Source organism: Lissotriton helveticus, chromosome 3_1 (assembly GCF_964261635.1).
Source record: "Lissotriton helveticus chromosome 3_1, aLisHel1.1, whole genome shotgun sequence".
NCBI lineage: Eukaryota > Metazoa > Chordata > Amphibia > Caudata > Salamandridae > Lissotriton > Lissotriton helveticus.
This window is the reverse complement of record NC_136061.1, coordinates 845,546,492-845,562,521: the sequence shown is the minus strand read 5'-3', so window position 1 is coordinate 845,562,521 and position 16,030 is coordinate 845,546,492. Positions and strand designations below refer to the sequence as shown.

At 44.4% G+C, this 16,030-nt stretch overlaps 1 protein-coding gene across 4 annotated transcripts in view; it reads left to right on the top strand.

The window, feature by feature from the left end:
• The window catches only part of KIAA0319L (KIAA0319 like), a 907,721-nt gene that overhangs the window by 6,207 nt on the left and 885,484 nt on the right, over window positions 1–16,030 (top strand). The gene's annotated exons all lie outside the window — the stretch shown is intronic.

Sequence of the window (16,030 nt, the reverse complement as noted above, 5' to 3'; positions counted from 1 at the left end):
AGACTCTCCAGGGGCGACCAGCACGTCGAGAGGTAAGTTGGGATCTTGGAGCACAGGTAGGTACTCCAAAGGGAGGCACAGGGGGCTGTAGGGCGCCGGGTGCAGGGGTGTCTTTGGGTGTCGGAAAAGCTTATTCTCAGCTGGTCGCAGTTGGGGGGGGGGCCCTGGTTCTGAGTCTGCAGGCATCGTCTGGTTCATCGAGGAGGGTCTTTGGGCACTGGACTTCGGGTCCCAGTCGCCTGAGGGACGTCTTTGTGGTCTTGGATCACTCGGGCACGGGACGGGCTCGGCAGGTGCAGAGTGGGCTGGTCCGTAGCTTCGTGACTGGCACCAGGGGGGTTGTTGCAGCAGACCCTCTGCTAATGGGAGTCCCAGTCTTTAAGAGGGTCAAGGCAGGCAGGTCCTCTGGGTGTCCCAAGGTTGCTGTCTGCAGGAGTCGCCAGGATTTAGGCAGGAGCAGGTTCCAGGATCAACAGGCCGGTAGGGCTTGAGCCAAGTCAGTTGTTGTCGTCCTGCTGTTAGCAGCTGCGCGGCGGGTCTTCTTCTTGATCCTCTTTGTTCTTTTTGTATCTGAACCTGAGGAATTGAACTGAATTTAGGGACGTTACAGGTAGGGTAGGGTAAGGGCAGGGACCAATAGGTCCCTGTCCTGGGGTGGGTACACCCCCTAGCCTGCTCCTTTCCTGTGGGAGGGGGGCAGGAGCCTAGCTGGGATTGGGCAGAGCTCCCCATCCTCAAGATGGCCGGAGCCCGTGGTCGTGCTTCACCTCGTCTCCCTTACTTGAGGGGTGGGGTTGGCACAGGCTGGCACACCCCCCTACCTGACGCATAAGCGCGGTGCATGATGCAGTCGTAAAGCATAAAATAACTTCAATCCAAAAACACGAGCAGAGGCGTTCCAAACAAAAAATAGTGCTCATGGAGTGACATAAATAACAAAAAGAGTAAGGTGTAACGGGGTCAGTCCTCATGGGAGGTTCCAAAAGGAGGAACTACTAAGCATATTCACCAAAAAAAAGTAGGCATTTATGAAAGGCAGTAAGAGGAACCAATGAAATAGATGAGCGGTGCCCAAAGCCCATGTTGTAGATACAGAATGTCTCGAAGAGACAGCGTGTGTGTGCTGCCTAGGCGAGACCCGAAAAGTATGAGAACTGTGTTCCTGAGTCCCATGAGACGGGGGCAGTGAGTCTGCCAGTCTCATAGCAAGCGCTTCACGGCCGGTATCAAAGGCATGGCTTAAAAGAACAGACTATTCTGTAACTATTTTTTGTTGGTGTCTCACCTTCAAGTAACTGCATTTAAAATAACACACAACGTAAGTTACAAATAAGTGCATGTTAAACTAGTGAGAGATTAACTTTTTTATATTGTGAAATCTATTGGTAAACACAATCACTGTAGAGATCTGTGTTTTCAACCAAAGAATCGTATTCTGGTTGGTACACTGGGGAATAGAGACTTTTTAGGTTTATAGTGTTCCGAGGTCCCACCCTGTGAAGAAAACACTGAATATCTACAACATTACACACTATATAAGAGGGGCACAGAAAGGTTTAGTTTTAAGATAAAAAGAACAGTGCTTAAAAAAAATATTGTTCTGAGTAATATGCAAACTGTACCTAGTGCAAAAAGTGTTTTTAACTTTCCCTTAAAATTACAATTTTCACAGCTCATCTTGTCACCTTATAATACCTCTCAAAAAGAATACTCTTCTAGTGGCACCATCAATTAAAGGCAATACCGGCTCCCAAGCAGCCTTTACATTAGCAGATTAACCAAATGCACACATATAGATTTTTTTCAAGCAGCAGGCGCCCTGGCAAGAAGGCTTGTTTCTTGTTCGTCTGTCTACCCCTCCCTCAGCTTCACAGCGCAGGCTCCCTTCCACTTCGGCTGAGGCATCACAAATGTCGGAATTAACTGTCCTGGGAGAGTTGCCCTTTTACATAAAGTAGGGGAACTGTTTTTTGTCAAATTAAAAAGAGTTGGGGCATATCGAGCCCCTCAGATCCCACCCACTTCGACCTCTACTGACAATCCATATTCTGCTCCACACATGCTATGACGTGATGCAGCCTAATGGTATTTTGTGGGCGCTATCAAAATTGCATTTCAAATGAGGGTGCATCTCGGTATTTACATGGCAAACTGCTCACAGTTTTTAGTCTTCGTTCAATCACTCCATTACATTAGAATATATATTTTTTAATTATCAGTTACATGCCGAAGTCTCAAAGCACAGATGGCAAACATTACATTAAGCCCTTTAGTGTTACTCGTTTACCCACTTCAGAAAGATGAAAAGCTGCATCATCTGCACCTGCATTCAGACCTGAAGGCTGGCCAGGGCTCTCTCCAGCCACCACATTAGCCAGTTGAGCTATCATAACATTATATTGCCAAACACCACGGTCAGTATTAATAAAAATCCAACAGCTGGCCTTACAAATCAAAAATTGCTTTTCAAAACACGCAATTTACCTGAATGAAAGTTAAATCAAATCTTGGTGCTCTCCTCTCTGCATCAGCAGATGGTGGGGTCGCAATTCAATATTAAGGCCGTCCGTTTATGTGACACAGATTAGAAACAGAATTGTTGCTTGGTTCTCTAGGTGCAAAATGTATGTATTTGACTTACAAAGAATGACCGGGAAAGTCATCTTCTAGAGTTATCTTGCATATACTACCCGATATGTGTCACTGTTCAATCCATCCATCTTTTGGCCCTATTTGGTTCAAACCTGTGCCTATGTAAAGTTCTGCCCTCTCTACTCCTCAAAACGTAACCTGTTGATCCCTGCACAGTGGGGCTCCTAATGTCAGGATAGTTGAGCGCTTAGCAGCTTACAGTATCCAGAGAAAATGTGTCTGCAATGAATTCAGACTTATTATTTAACATTGTTGAATGAGCTAAGTGCTTGCTACTGAGATTTGTGGGCAACCATCCGGATCGATCCAGGTTTGAATCCTGCTAGTCAGTTCCATCGTTTCATTCTATGTACTATGATGACTACTATTGAGTTGGGAAAGAGTAACGCTGCACTTCGAATACATAGACGATCTGTGCAGACAGTAACTTTGACAAAACCTTTACATCGTCATGATCATGTCCAAGACTAATGTGCTCTCTATGTGATTTTAGCCTTAGCCCCCAAATTGTTAGGAATCGAGTTGGAGTATGAACTTGAGGCATCTGGATTTTCTGCACATTGAGGTTACTAGTCATGTAGCTGATAAGATTTTGCCGATGTTTATGTAGGCCTTTGTAAGGGCTGTCAATATGATGTTTTAATCTACAGTAACACCTCCTACAGACAACGTCTAAAGTGCCGTAGCAAGCATGCTGAAATCATTGATCATTCAAAAAAAAGAGAACTCTTTTTCGTATCTGTGGGAAGAACTGTGCACGTTGCTGACGACAGTAAGCCTTTCCAGTCTTATGTTTTTTGTCCCACATGATTTTCTTTTAAAACTGAAACTCATTGAGCACTAAAAACAAAGACGAAGGCGTACAAGTAAAATGCAAACGTTCACTTAGGTAAACGATTGGGGAGTGTTTGTTTTCTTTCTCCGTGTTTTCCAGGTAACCAAAGTTAACCCAAATTTCAGATTGCCAGCTTTCTGAAATTGCCTCATGTTCTTATTTACCTCCTACTTTCCCCACTAAGGCAGGCTGGCATCTTTCTGAAGCTGCGTAGAAAGTTAAAGTAAAAATATAAGCTGATTGGAATTCCTTTGGTGCCACGAGTTTCGTTCAGGCTCAGATAGATAATGTATTTATCTTTTGGCCAAAATAAAACTGTTCTTAAAAAACGAGGTTAGGTTGTAGTTTGGAAAGGGTGCATGTGCCTCTCCTGCGCTTATGAGAGCAGGCACACCATTCTAGCTTTTAAATACGAATCTTATGTTTTAAAATACAGACACTCCTGATCGACAGTCCTTCTTTGTGCCTCGTAGTATATGTTGCAGAAGCTCCTGATGGCAAACAGTGAGATTTAATTGAAGACTGTAAATGTCTCTTTGTTAGATATGTTGTTGTTATACATGCAGTAGAACCCATTACATGTACACATTAAATTCCATGAATTTGTAAGAAACGACATGTTTTCTGTTTATGCTTTTTGACCAGCAGTTACTGTTTATTACTGTGGAATTTCTGTTAATAGTTCAAAGGTTTGTTACAACAGACCAATCTAGTTTTCTTTGAAATGTGCTTTGCATTATTAAAACACCATTGTGTGGATATTTTGTAAGGATCGCTGAATTAGTATCTCCATGGAGGGCATGTATCGGTGTACATGTGTTTGAGCATCGTTTTGTATTGCCTTTTATTGTGTGGCCCTAGTACCATGCTTTGTATTGTTTTTAGTGATCCTCTTGGGCTCGCATTGGGCTGGCAAATATCTCCTACATGACTTGAGAAGGAATGCATCCCTGCCCTGAGTTCTCCAAAAGTAGAGTTTCCTGATTTTTTTTTTCTTCATTGTCGGCCTTGGCGTTCATGACTATCCTGTGTGTAAGCTGAGGGCCTGAGTCGATATGAATGGAGACTTCTATCTACTGTTAGCTCTCCTGACTCTGAAGGACTGATATACCCGTCTTTCCTGTTTAAATTTGTCTGTCACTCCCCTATGACCGTGTCCTTTGGACCATCCTTGGGTAACATAGATTCACATGTGTATGTATGCATTGAAGTTGTTGCAGTGCTAGAGTGCAAAGTGCGGGAAGTGTATGAATCTTATCAGCAATACATACTGGATCACCTATTTGTGAATGATATCTAAGAAGGAGGCTGGAGAGAGCCTGTCGCACAGCAATGTGATTTGCAGGCTCACTGAAAGCTTTTGTGAGGTCTTTTAAATTGGGCCAGACTCAAGGGCATTAAGGATAGAAGGCTGAGAGCACTTGTGAAGTATAAGGACAGCCTCTGCCCCCTCCTGCTCCATTCCTCGGGTATTACCTAAACTGGTTTGATGGTAACTGAGTGAGAAATGTTCTCTTTCTCTTGTGCCTTTTGTATGTGTGTCCCAGCTTCATCTCTCCTTCCTGCTGTCAATAGAGGACAAAAGACCGTGACTTGACCAGTTTGGGGGGAACAGGCAACTAGACAGGAAGTACCTGAAACCTGTCCCAGAGCTGAACCTGTGGAATACCAAACTCTGTCTGCAAACTGAGAGTAACTATTGGGAAGAAACCCCAAGTCGTTGTGTTGGGAGTTCTCTTTTACCATTGTCAGACTTCACACCTGTGGAGACCTAGAAAGTCTACTGAGCACCAGAAATGGGGTCAGGAATGTGTTCATTAGCAGCAATTTGAAAGTTTTTCAATCTTGTTGGAAGAGCTGCCTTAAAATCACCCTGAGTGGAAAACGCCCACAAATTACTATGGAAGGGTTCTTCGGAGTACACTTGCACAGAGGAAAGACTAGGTAGAAGAATAGGACTGTGAGGAGCTGTGCATGAAGAACTGAAGTTGGCAGTCTATAACCTAGTGAAGGATCCGCGCTGCCAAGCTGTGTGGTGATGCCTTATGACCTTGGTTACCCATATATTGTGCCTCGGAGAAAGACACTTGCTCCTTGAATCCATGCCTGCATATGGGTTTTTGAGCATCTCTTCTAACCTGTCAGAGGAGAAATGTGCTAGGTGGCTGTCCATGCCCCCCTTGACTTCATACAAGGCCATAAATTGCCTTGGACAGCATGGCACTGAGAAGAATCATAACTGCAATCAGAGGTTTTACCTTAGCACCACAGTGTTTTTGATGGTATGGCTTTATGAAGCCTCACAGTTACATCCAGCAGTTAAGCTCCACCTCAGTCTGGAGCACTGCTGCGTCCCTAAGTGGACTCTGTAGTTCTTGAGTGGTGTGTCTGTGTTTGACCTGAGGAAAATCCATTAAAGAAATTTCCACATCGGAGATCAAAGCAAGCAGAGTGCAGACTGTCTGTACATGTGTCTGTACTTCTCCACTATATCCATCTTAGTCACATGGGGGGAGGGTGAGGGTGGGGGCAATGGATTGAAGATGTAATTAGATCAGTATATATTGTCAAAATATCTGAATATCTGTTCTGAAAATGTAAATCTTGTTTGCAGTCAATTTCTGGTACAGTCTGTAGTGACAATTTTGAGAAGTGTTACGTGGACTTTCCTTTGTCCAATAAATATAAATCTTGAAGTTAATAACCATAAAGCTTTGTCTAATTGCCATATGCTGCCATTTTTTCATGGTTCTAAGACATACACATATATTGCAGTTGTTGAACAGCATGAACTTTTGATACTGTAATAGCAATGCGTGTATTTAATACAGACTGTAGAAAGTTTGTCCTTTCTGCAGGTTCACTTCAGATTTTCCCCAATTTGCTGGACCCTATATTTTTGCTGGATGTAAAACACTGTACACTTTACCCATGCTTACCAGGTGTAAAGTGCCTGGGCTCCCACTTTTAACATTGTGAATTGACATGCCCCTAATTAACACATTCAACTTACCTATAAGACCCTATTGTGTACCTAGGACCTGTAAGTTAAATGTCACTAGTATACTTCAGCACCCATTGTGCCACCCACTACTGTGACTGTGCAGGCATGACTGCAGGCCTGCCATTGTAGCCCAATTATTGCAGTTTTAAACTGCAAATTCAACCTGTCAAAATAACCCCTTTTTGACTAGTCCTAAACCTTCCTTTTATGTATTTATAAGTCACCCCTATGCAGGCATTATTTCCCATGAAACAGTGTGCCTGGTATTTAAAAGTAGGACGAGTAGAAATGTTATGTTAAACATGTGCTTACAGTGAAAAACCCCCAACGTTATTTTCACTGTAGCAAACATGGCTGTTTCATAGGAAAACTCTGGGTTACATTGTTACAATTACTAATTCTAATTTCAGCTAGGAATCTGCAACAAAGATGATTAAACATCTATCAATTGGAAAGTCAGATTTTTGATTAATACTAAGGACAAGGTACTTTTAGAAAGTTACCTTTTCCCTGCCTAAAGCACCCGAAAGGCCAATTTTCATTTGTTCTCCACTTCTGCCAGCCAGTAATTAAAATGTGAATGGGTGAGAAATGTCTCTCCAGAAAAAGCTGGCTTGAATGGGCAGAGAAGACTCCTCTGAAGCGGACAGAAATGCAGGGTTGGATTGCAAGCATCCTTTTTGACATTACAGTGTCAAATCCTACTTGAATGTCAAAGCCTGCTGGACAGGTTTACTGAATTTTTACATATAACACTTGGGCCACTCTTCAAAGAGGCCTCTCCTGTCACAGGCACATTTTAGCTGACACCTGGGCGAAGTCCTTCCTTTGTCCTCTCAGCCAGACAGGCTCCAATTTTAGTATACCCATTTTTAACATTATAGTGTCACATCCTGCTTGAGTGTCCAATCCTTCTTGACACGTCTGCTGGGGATTCATTTAGAACTCTTTTGGAACTCTTTAAGGGACTAAAACAGGATGTTAAAACAATTCTTGTGTATTGATTGTATGGTTGGTTGCTGAAAAACATTGCTTTGTTCTACCAAACTTCTCTCTCTGGGTTTAATGGGTTTACAGTGACCGCTTCAAACTGAATTTTAGTGTTAGATGTTGGAGGGTGCCAGAATTACCACAGTATACTTACCCACACACATTCAGCCTTCATAGTCCAGGTTTAGTGGGCTTAAGACATTGGCCATCTTAAAAATGCCCGACGTGTGACGGGTTGGTTCTGGGAACCTTTACTCTATAGGTTAGGTCGTGCTCAGGAGTCTTTCCCACCCACTATCTTGTGCCAGGCATCCATGTGGCTTCTCCAGACACTCACTTTAGAAGACAAGTGGACCGGAGGAAGATTAGAAGAGGACTGAACCTGCTGTTTGTGACCTGAGAGGAGCCTAGAAGACTGGACCTGCTCTTCCTCTTGTACCCAACACAATAACATGGAATTCCTGTTAAAGCTACAGGGGCACAACCACCTTCAAGAGGCCTTTTCCTGCAACTATCCAGCAGACCAAAGGTGACTGGATTTGGAATGGACCCTCCTTTTTGGCTCCTACCCGACACCCTGTGAGTCTTTAAGTGCCTCCTCTTAGGATCTGGGGGCTTTAGAAGTGTACTTTTGTGGTGCATTAGGACTTAAGACTAAAGTCGAAGGTAAAATCTTTGACCCGGACAAACCTGGATGAATTGTCCGACCCACTCTCCATCGCGATCTGCGTCAAATAGCGCCTAGGTCCCGGTCTACTGCAACCATGACTATCATTGGCACTTTGTGTTTCTTGACTCTATTTTTACTTAAAACTTTAAAAATCATATATGTGGTTCCACTTTATTGGAATTTTGTCAAATTAGTGTCATTAGGTCAAGCGTAGAGTCAGGGCGCATGCGCTGCTCTGTGAGGCTTGATGGAATTCCTCTCGGGTGTTGAAACACACCCAGCACTTTTTTATTGGATGCTTGGTCTGCCTTCAGGCATTCCATTGCTTTCTTTGGTTAATGGTGCACATCTGTCCCGCTTCCCTGATGATCTGATAACGCCCTGGCCCCGCTACTCGGAACCTTTCATTAGTGGCCATATGTTTTATTTCTGTGCACTACTTTTTCTTTTCACCATCTCTTCGCTTCTCCCAAGATTTTTGTTAAGGCACTGGGAGAGCCTAGGCAGAGGCTCGAACCCTGTTTCCGAATTCCAAAGTCTGCTGCTTTACATCTTAGGCACATCCTGTCCAAACAAGGATCAGTATTTTATTTGGCCTTTTATCTAAGTTTTCAGAGGAACTCTCCCAGCACACCCACCCATAACCCTTTCCTCCCTTTTGTTCCTTATTGAGACAAAACATACTGCCACGGTTCTGTGTTATTTTTATTGCAGCCGTGCAGTGTTTTAAAACGTGAGCAAGAATGGAAGAGCATTTTCCATGCGTTAGAGCTTTAGTTGGAGGGAAGGAGAGCTTGAGATGGAGGTCCGAGGCCGTCATCTAATTGTTCGTGCTCGTGTTAATCTCCACTAGCATTTCTTCTCCTACTCACCAATAAAAGACTGCAAGCCCCTTCAGGTCGTTGCCACCTTTTGTTCTGAAGAGCGAGTGTGCTAGCTAATTTTTTATTATGTTGTGCTCCAAGGAAACTTCGTTAGTACATGGGAGATGGGAGGTGCAAATGAAGTCAGCCTGGAGGAAAGGGTATGTGGACAGTGTGCTATGGGTTCATAAAATCAGGTGAATGTTGACCTTAGTATCATTTTTATATGCTGTATCTTATGCTTTTTCTTTTTTTTTTTCACTTTGATTAGCCGAACAGCACTTAGCAATGCTGTATAATTAGGTGTTGCTGCAGCACTGCTTTCCACCGTGTTATATTTTATTGTATTTATTAAGGCGTTGCAATTTGTAGACGGAGGCTGTTACTGATGTAGGGCCCACGTCTTTTCATGAGATGAAGGAAGAGTAGGGGTATGCACACGGGAGGAAGATTTCAAACAGAAAACACACACCCTGCGAGGGCTCTCCGGCAGAATAGGAATGATCTGAGCTCACACAGCTGCTTAATTACTTTGGAGGCCCACACCCCCTCTCATGGAGCCCTACATGGCCGTGGAGACCGGCACCCCAAGTGCTGGCTGCTGCTGTGTCCCGGGGTGCCCAACTCCGGGATATTGCAGTTTGCTATGGCTTGGCGGGAGCACCGCTCTCACAAAGCCATAGCAAACTTGCTCCGTTTTCAGCAAACAAGAGCAACATTTCTCTTGCTTGCTAAAAGCAGAGCAGTGTCTGTTTCCCTGCCCGCTATAAAGAGATTAGGGAAACGGTCATTGCTTTGGGATCCGGGGTGTAGCTCCCCAGATCCCAAAGCAATGCCAGCTCCGGCAGGGACCGCGGTGGCCTTGAGTCTCACCTGCGGTCCTCAATGAAGAGGTTGGTGTCCCCGGGCCTATATAGGCCCCTTTTTTTTCTTTTTTTTTTTTGTAATAAAAAAAGGGCAGACCCTGGGGCCCAAAACAGCCCAGGGAAGAGGGGCCACAGAAAGGAGAAAGAAAAAGCCTTCACTTCTCCGGAGGCCCTGCCCCCTTTCTCAACCACTCTGCAAAGGCGCCTTGTGGCATGCTGCGGGTTGGGAGATGACGTCCCCTTGGCGGCTGAGGGTCCTTAGGGGCCTTCAAGACCCATCCCCCAACTAGTAGTATGCCAGGAGGCACATTTGCACAGTTGTGGAGAAAGGAGGCGTGGCCTCTGACAATCTTTCAGCAATTACACTGTGTGGGGCTTACTAGAGGTACTAGGAGGGGTAGCTTGTCCCCAAGGACAATCAATAGCTAATGGGACTTCATCCCCCTACTAGTAGTGGGCCAGGAGGCGTGTTTGCAGAGTGGTAGAAAAAGGGGGCGTGACCTCTTACCAGGTCTCAGCAGTCCTGCTGTGTGGGACTTATTGGCAATAACAAGAGGGTCAGTTAGCCCCAAGGACTTCCTTGGGGGCCAACTACCTCTCCTATTACCTCCAGTAGGTCCCACACAGCAGGATTGCTAAGAGATCCTTGGAGGCCAACCCCCTCTCCCCACCACTCTTCAAATGTGTCTCAAAGTGCACTACTGAGGGACCTTGGGGGCCAAGAAACCCTCCTGGTACCTCCTGTAAGTCCTGCACAACGGGATTCCTCAGAGCTGGTCAGGGGCCCAGCCCTCTTTCTCCACCGTTCTGCAAACACAACTATTAGTTTAAAAAAACATAGAATTCACTGAAAAAACCAAAGGTTACATGGACGTTGCAGCTAGGAATTATCATTTAAAATACTTTAGAAGTTCACTGAAAAAAAACCTAATGGTTACAGAGATGTTCTGTGCTTTACAAATGATTGATTGATTGATTGTTCTAGTTCGGCTCAGGTGTTACTCGTACAAAGCCAGAGAAATTCAGCTCTTATAGTTACTGAGAATTACATTTTTTTTTAAACTCTTTTTATTAAGAACAAAAAGGACATTACAAAAAGGAAAAATAAAGCTCAGGTGTGCACATTATATTCCAACCCATGAGGCATTGTGGCAAAGTACAGAATCAAATACACCAACATTTAATGCAGGGAGTTTGGAGAGTCCCATGCCTCTGGCACCCGTATCGGCGTAGGTGGTTCACAAATTGCCCCTCTATGACTATTCCAAGCGTTCCAAATCTTACCCCACTTCTTTAGGCAGCCCCTGGCCACATAAACAGCTCTTTCTCTAATCATGCACCAGTCAAGGTCATCCGCCCATTTGGTGACTCGGGCGGTTGACTGTCTCCCCAGTGCTGAGCTATGTTTCGTTTAGCCACCATATATGCCAAGGTCACCCTCTGTTTCTGGTATATATTCAAATCTGTAGGCTCCCACACATTCAACAAACACCTCCGGCCGCAGCTCCACCCCCAAGGCTCCCCCCAGCTCATCATGGATCTTTGACCAATACAATTGTAGATCGACACAGTGCCAGAGAAAATGCATTAGAGTGCCGACCTCCCCGTATTTCCTCCTACATTCTCCGCTTACTGCTCTTCCCATTCGTACCAAACGGGATCCAGTTATATAGGATCTGTGAAGTATTTTCAGTTGCACCAGTCGAAGCCGCATCTGGATGGCAACCACCTTTGGGGAGGAGACCGCCTCTGCCCAATTCTCATCATCTAATTCTAACCCATCCGCACTCCATTGTGCTCTGAGCCGCACCAGTGGGTTCTCCATGTTATTAATCAGTTTCCTGTATATCAGGGAAATAGTTTTTTGGGGAAGAAATCCATCCAGTACTCGGTCCTCCAGGGGCAATGACTCTGGGTGCACCGCACCTTTAGGAACGTGAGTGGCCAGGGCGTGTCTCACTTGTCGATATCGATAATATTAATTATCGTGTAAACTATATTGTTCTTTAAGGGACTCAAAGGTGAGCACTGTGTCTTTCCCCCATACATCTTTGACTTGAGCTATCCCAATAAGGTCCCACCTATCGAACCCCTTCGATTTCCACAGGCTACCCAGCTTCTCAGAGTTCAGGTGGGGAGTGGCTAGCGTCAATTTGCCTTCCCACCCCAGACCTTTATTAGCTGCATGCCAGACCTGAATCGCATGTGCAGTTGGGCCAGTCAACGGGAACGTCCCATGCCTGGAATACAAAGCTCTCTCCATCACCACCACCCCCCCGGGGGCCTGACCCCGGTCCATGGCGTAGCCTGGATCTCCAGGGAGTCCATAAACAATATGGTTCACTGAGGCCAGTTGCGAAGCCCAGTAGTACTTTCGCAGATCTGGAATCCCGATTCCGCCGTCATACCACACGAGAGTCAATTTACCAAACGCTATGCCCGCCCTAACATCCCACAGGAGCTGTCTCTGGAGAGTCTCTATCTCTTGGAAATACGCCTCCGGGACCGGGTCCATCGAATTCTGTAAAACATACAAAAACCGAGGCAGAGCCATCATCTTGAAGAGCGTAACTCTCCCAAGCAAGGAGAGCAGAAGGGTCTTCCAGCGCTCCACGTCCTTCTTACACCTATTCAATGGGGAAGCTGGGATATTAGCATATCGTAACTGCGGATTTAAAGATACCCAAGTATTTGAATCCAACTGTCTCAATATGAATAGGGCACGTCTGCAGAACTGTCGGGGGGTCGCCCACCAAAACATATAGCACCGACTTCACCCAATTTATTGCCAGTCTGGAGTACCTACCGAAAATAGCAAGCACATCCAGAAAATTGCTAAAGTAGTCTCTAGGGTACGTGAGATACATTAAGACATCATCCGCATAGAGCAAGATCTTGTCCTCCCATCCAGGCGACCATCGTAAGCCCTGAATCGATCTGTCCCATCTAACCCATGCTGCCAGGGGCACTGAGAATTAATTTAAATGAAAAGGAGATTTATAAAGCGCATACATTTACCCAAAGGTGTCAAGGCGCTAGTGTAAAAAATGCCAAAGATTTAATTATACCGTCCGAGATAGAACAGCCATGTTTTTAGCGCTTTCCTGAGAGCCAGTAGGTGAGTTTCATTTTTTAACCTCTGGGGGAGAGAGTTCGAAAGTTTGGCCGCACCGACCAGAAAACTTCTCCCGCCCCAGGAACTTTTCCTGAACCTAGGGATAATCCGATTAAAAGACTCGGCTGAGTGTAAATGGTGTGTAGGGGTATATCGACGGATGTGCTGCTTAAAAAAGGCTGGGCCTGTTTTATGGGTAGCTTTAAAAGCTATACAAAGAGTTTTGAACTCAATACGTCTCTTTACTGGTAGCCAATGAAATTCTTTTTAGGTGGCAGAAACAGATTTGTGTTTAGGAATATCTAACAGAATACATTTGGTGGCGTTTTGCGAAATCTGTAGTTTGTTCAAACATTTGGTCCTGAGGTTGATGAAAAGACCGTTACAATAATCTGATCTAGACCAAACCAGTATGGTAATCACCAACTTGCGTAAATTGAGTGGAATGAATGAGAGGATTTTTCTAAGTAGTTTTAATGTGTAAAAAGATACAGATGTAACCTGATTTACATGATTTTCCAATGTGAGGTTGGAGTCAAAAATGACACCCAAGTTTTTTACTTTGGTTGTAATGATTGGTAAAGGACCGAGTTCCAACGGCCAGAGAGCTGAGGGCCAAAAAGTGGTATTTCTACCAAAGAGCAAGACTTCAGTTTTGTTAAAATTGAATTTTAGGTAGTTGGTGGCAATCCAGTCACCAACTTGAAGAAGCTATGTAAAAAACTGTGATGCAGTGTCTGACGGTGAGCTTGTCACTGATACCACAATTTGGGTATGAACAGCATAGGAAATTGCTGAGAAGCCCAAAGACCTAATAAGTTGTGCTAAAGGCGCTACGTAAATATTAAAAAGGGTCGGGCTCAACGACGAGCCTTGAGGAACCCCACACAGTAGTATAAAATTGGGTGACTTGAATTTAGAGAGAGCTAAAAGCTGTTCTCTGCCAAACAAAAATGAACGGAGTAGGGTGAGAGCTTTACCTTTTATTCCTATCCTCTCCGAGAAGTCTAGTAGTCTTGTGTGGCTTACCATGTCGAATGCAGCAGAGAGGTCAAGCGGCACCAGTGCTTCATTGCCCGCTGTGTGGACTGTCTGCCTGATCTGTTCTGATGCTGAGATCAATGCCTGTTCGGTACTAAAGTGCTTTCTAAAGCCGAACTGGGTAGCATCCAAAAAGGCATGTTTCTCGATGTAATTCGATAGTGCTACCTTCATGGCCTTCTCGACCATCTTCGCGGGCAAGGGGAGTCTGGAAATAGGACGGTAGTTGCTAGGATCCGCCCTATCCAGGTTTGCTTTCTTTAGAAGGGGGAGGACTGCGGCTAGTTTCCAACTGGTAGGGAATATGCCTGAAAAAAAATATTTGATAAAAAATAGTGGATAGATGCGCGCCCATTACTTCCAGTAGAAGATGAACATTTTTAGGGAGGCATGGGTCTAAAGGGGATCCTGATTTGGTGGATAGTAGTTTGATGACCTGATCCGAGGTCAAGGGTGGAAAGGAGAGTAGTTCCAGAGGATCGATGGAATTTAAAGTGGCTAAAGATGCTTCCTCTTCCCTATTATATGAAGGTGGCGTACTTTGAGAAGTGGTAAGGTTTTGGGACATGGACCTAGAGAAACCACTGTGAACTGATCTGACTCTAACCTGGAAAAAGGTGGCCAAGGAGTTACAGAAAGTCTGACTCACTGGTCTGGAGGCAATTTCGGGGAGTTTGGTCAATTTTTTTACTGTAGCAAATAATTATTTTGATGAATTTTTTTGCTGCGCTTATGGCAGTGGTGTAATAGCATGTCTTCCCCTCATGCATTAATTTTTTTATCTAATCTCACAAATATTGTTTGTAGGCCATTCTGTAATTTGTATTCTAGCAAGATCTCCATTTCCTTTCACATCAGCGGCAGTTTTGTTTCTGAATTTTAAGATGTTTATTACCACCATGGTTCAGAGCATCTTTATCTGTGATTAGTAGTGGATTTTTCAGATACCGCCCGATCAATTGATCTACGAAGCACCTACATTTACGTAGCACCTTTAGCACAACGTATTGCCTGGAAGTACGATTCCATTTGAGGGCAATTTGTTTGTTGGATGTTTACGGCTAGTTCAGCCGGGTATTGCGCCGTCGCAAGAGAAGGCGGATCTGAGGGGACTAAGAGCAATTGTCACATTTGGACTGGTGGGGCCGCACTGAATGATATAGTATTGGCAGCGAATTCACATGTGAGTTATGGAAGTCAACCCAGAGGAGTAGAAATTTGCTTTTAAGGAGAACGACACCAAAACCCACTGGGGTAACAGATGTGCAGCATTACAAATACCAGAAGGCACTGTACTTCGCCGGGAGTGTAGGCAGGACATCCCCCTTTAAAAATGTAACAGGTGACTGCATCGTTTGGTCTGGCCAGGCCTTTGAATAAGGGTGTGGTAGCCAGAAACACGTAAGGCCATCCAGTACGGATTCCTTGTTCATGGTGTTTCCGCTGCAATCTTCATTAAAAGGCTTTAACCTACCTGTAAGCTCAATTCCATTTTAGGGCAATTTGTTTGTTGGATAGAGGTATATATGTATATCTATCTATCCATCTATTACCTGGTGAGCCACTAGACCACTAGAGACTGTGAAAGTCAGGGTTCCTGGGAAAAGTTCTGCCTCACCTGTCTGTCATTGCGCTATTTTAAAGTCCATTATGTACTTGTCTGTTTATACCAGGAATAGATTTTCAAACACTCAGAGCACTTTATCTGTAATTTAAAAACGTCCCTGTCCTCAGCAAATAAAAGCACTTGCATTTTAGTATCATTGAGTCCCTAAACATTCGTTTTTGGATGATTTTTATAAATCCTTTTAAAATGTGTTTTTTGTTTTTTAATAACTACTTAGACTGCACTTTGACCTGGCCTGTTTATACCAGGAAATGGGGATGGGAGGATTTTATTAGTAAATACAATTTTTCCCTGGCATCTGTAACTTGAAGCACTCACATTTTAATAGCTTCGAGCCCCTAATCATTAGTCCTTGGATCATTTTTAT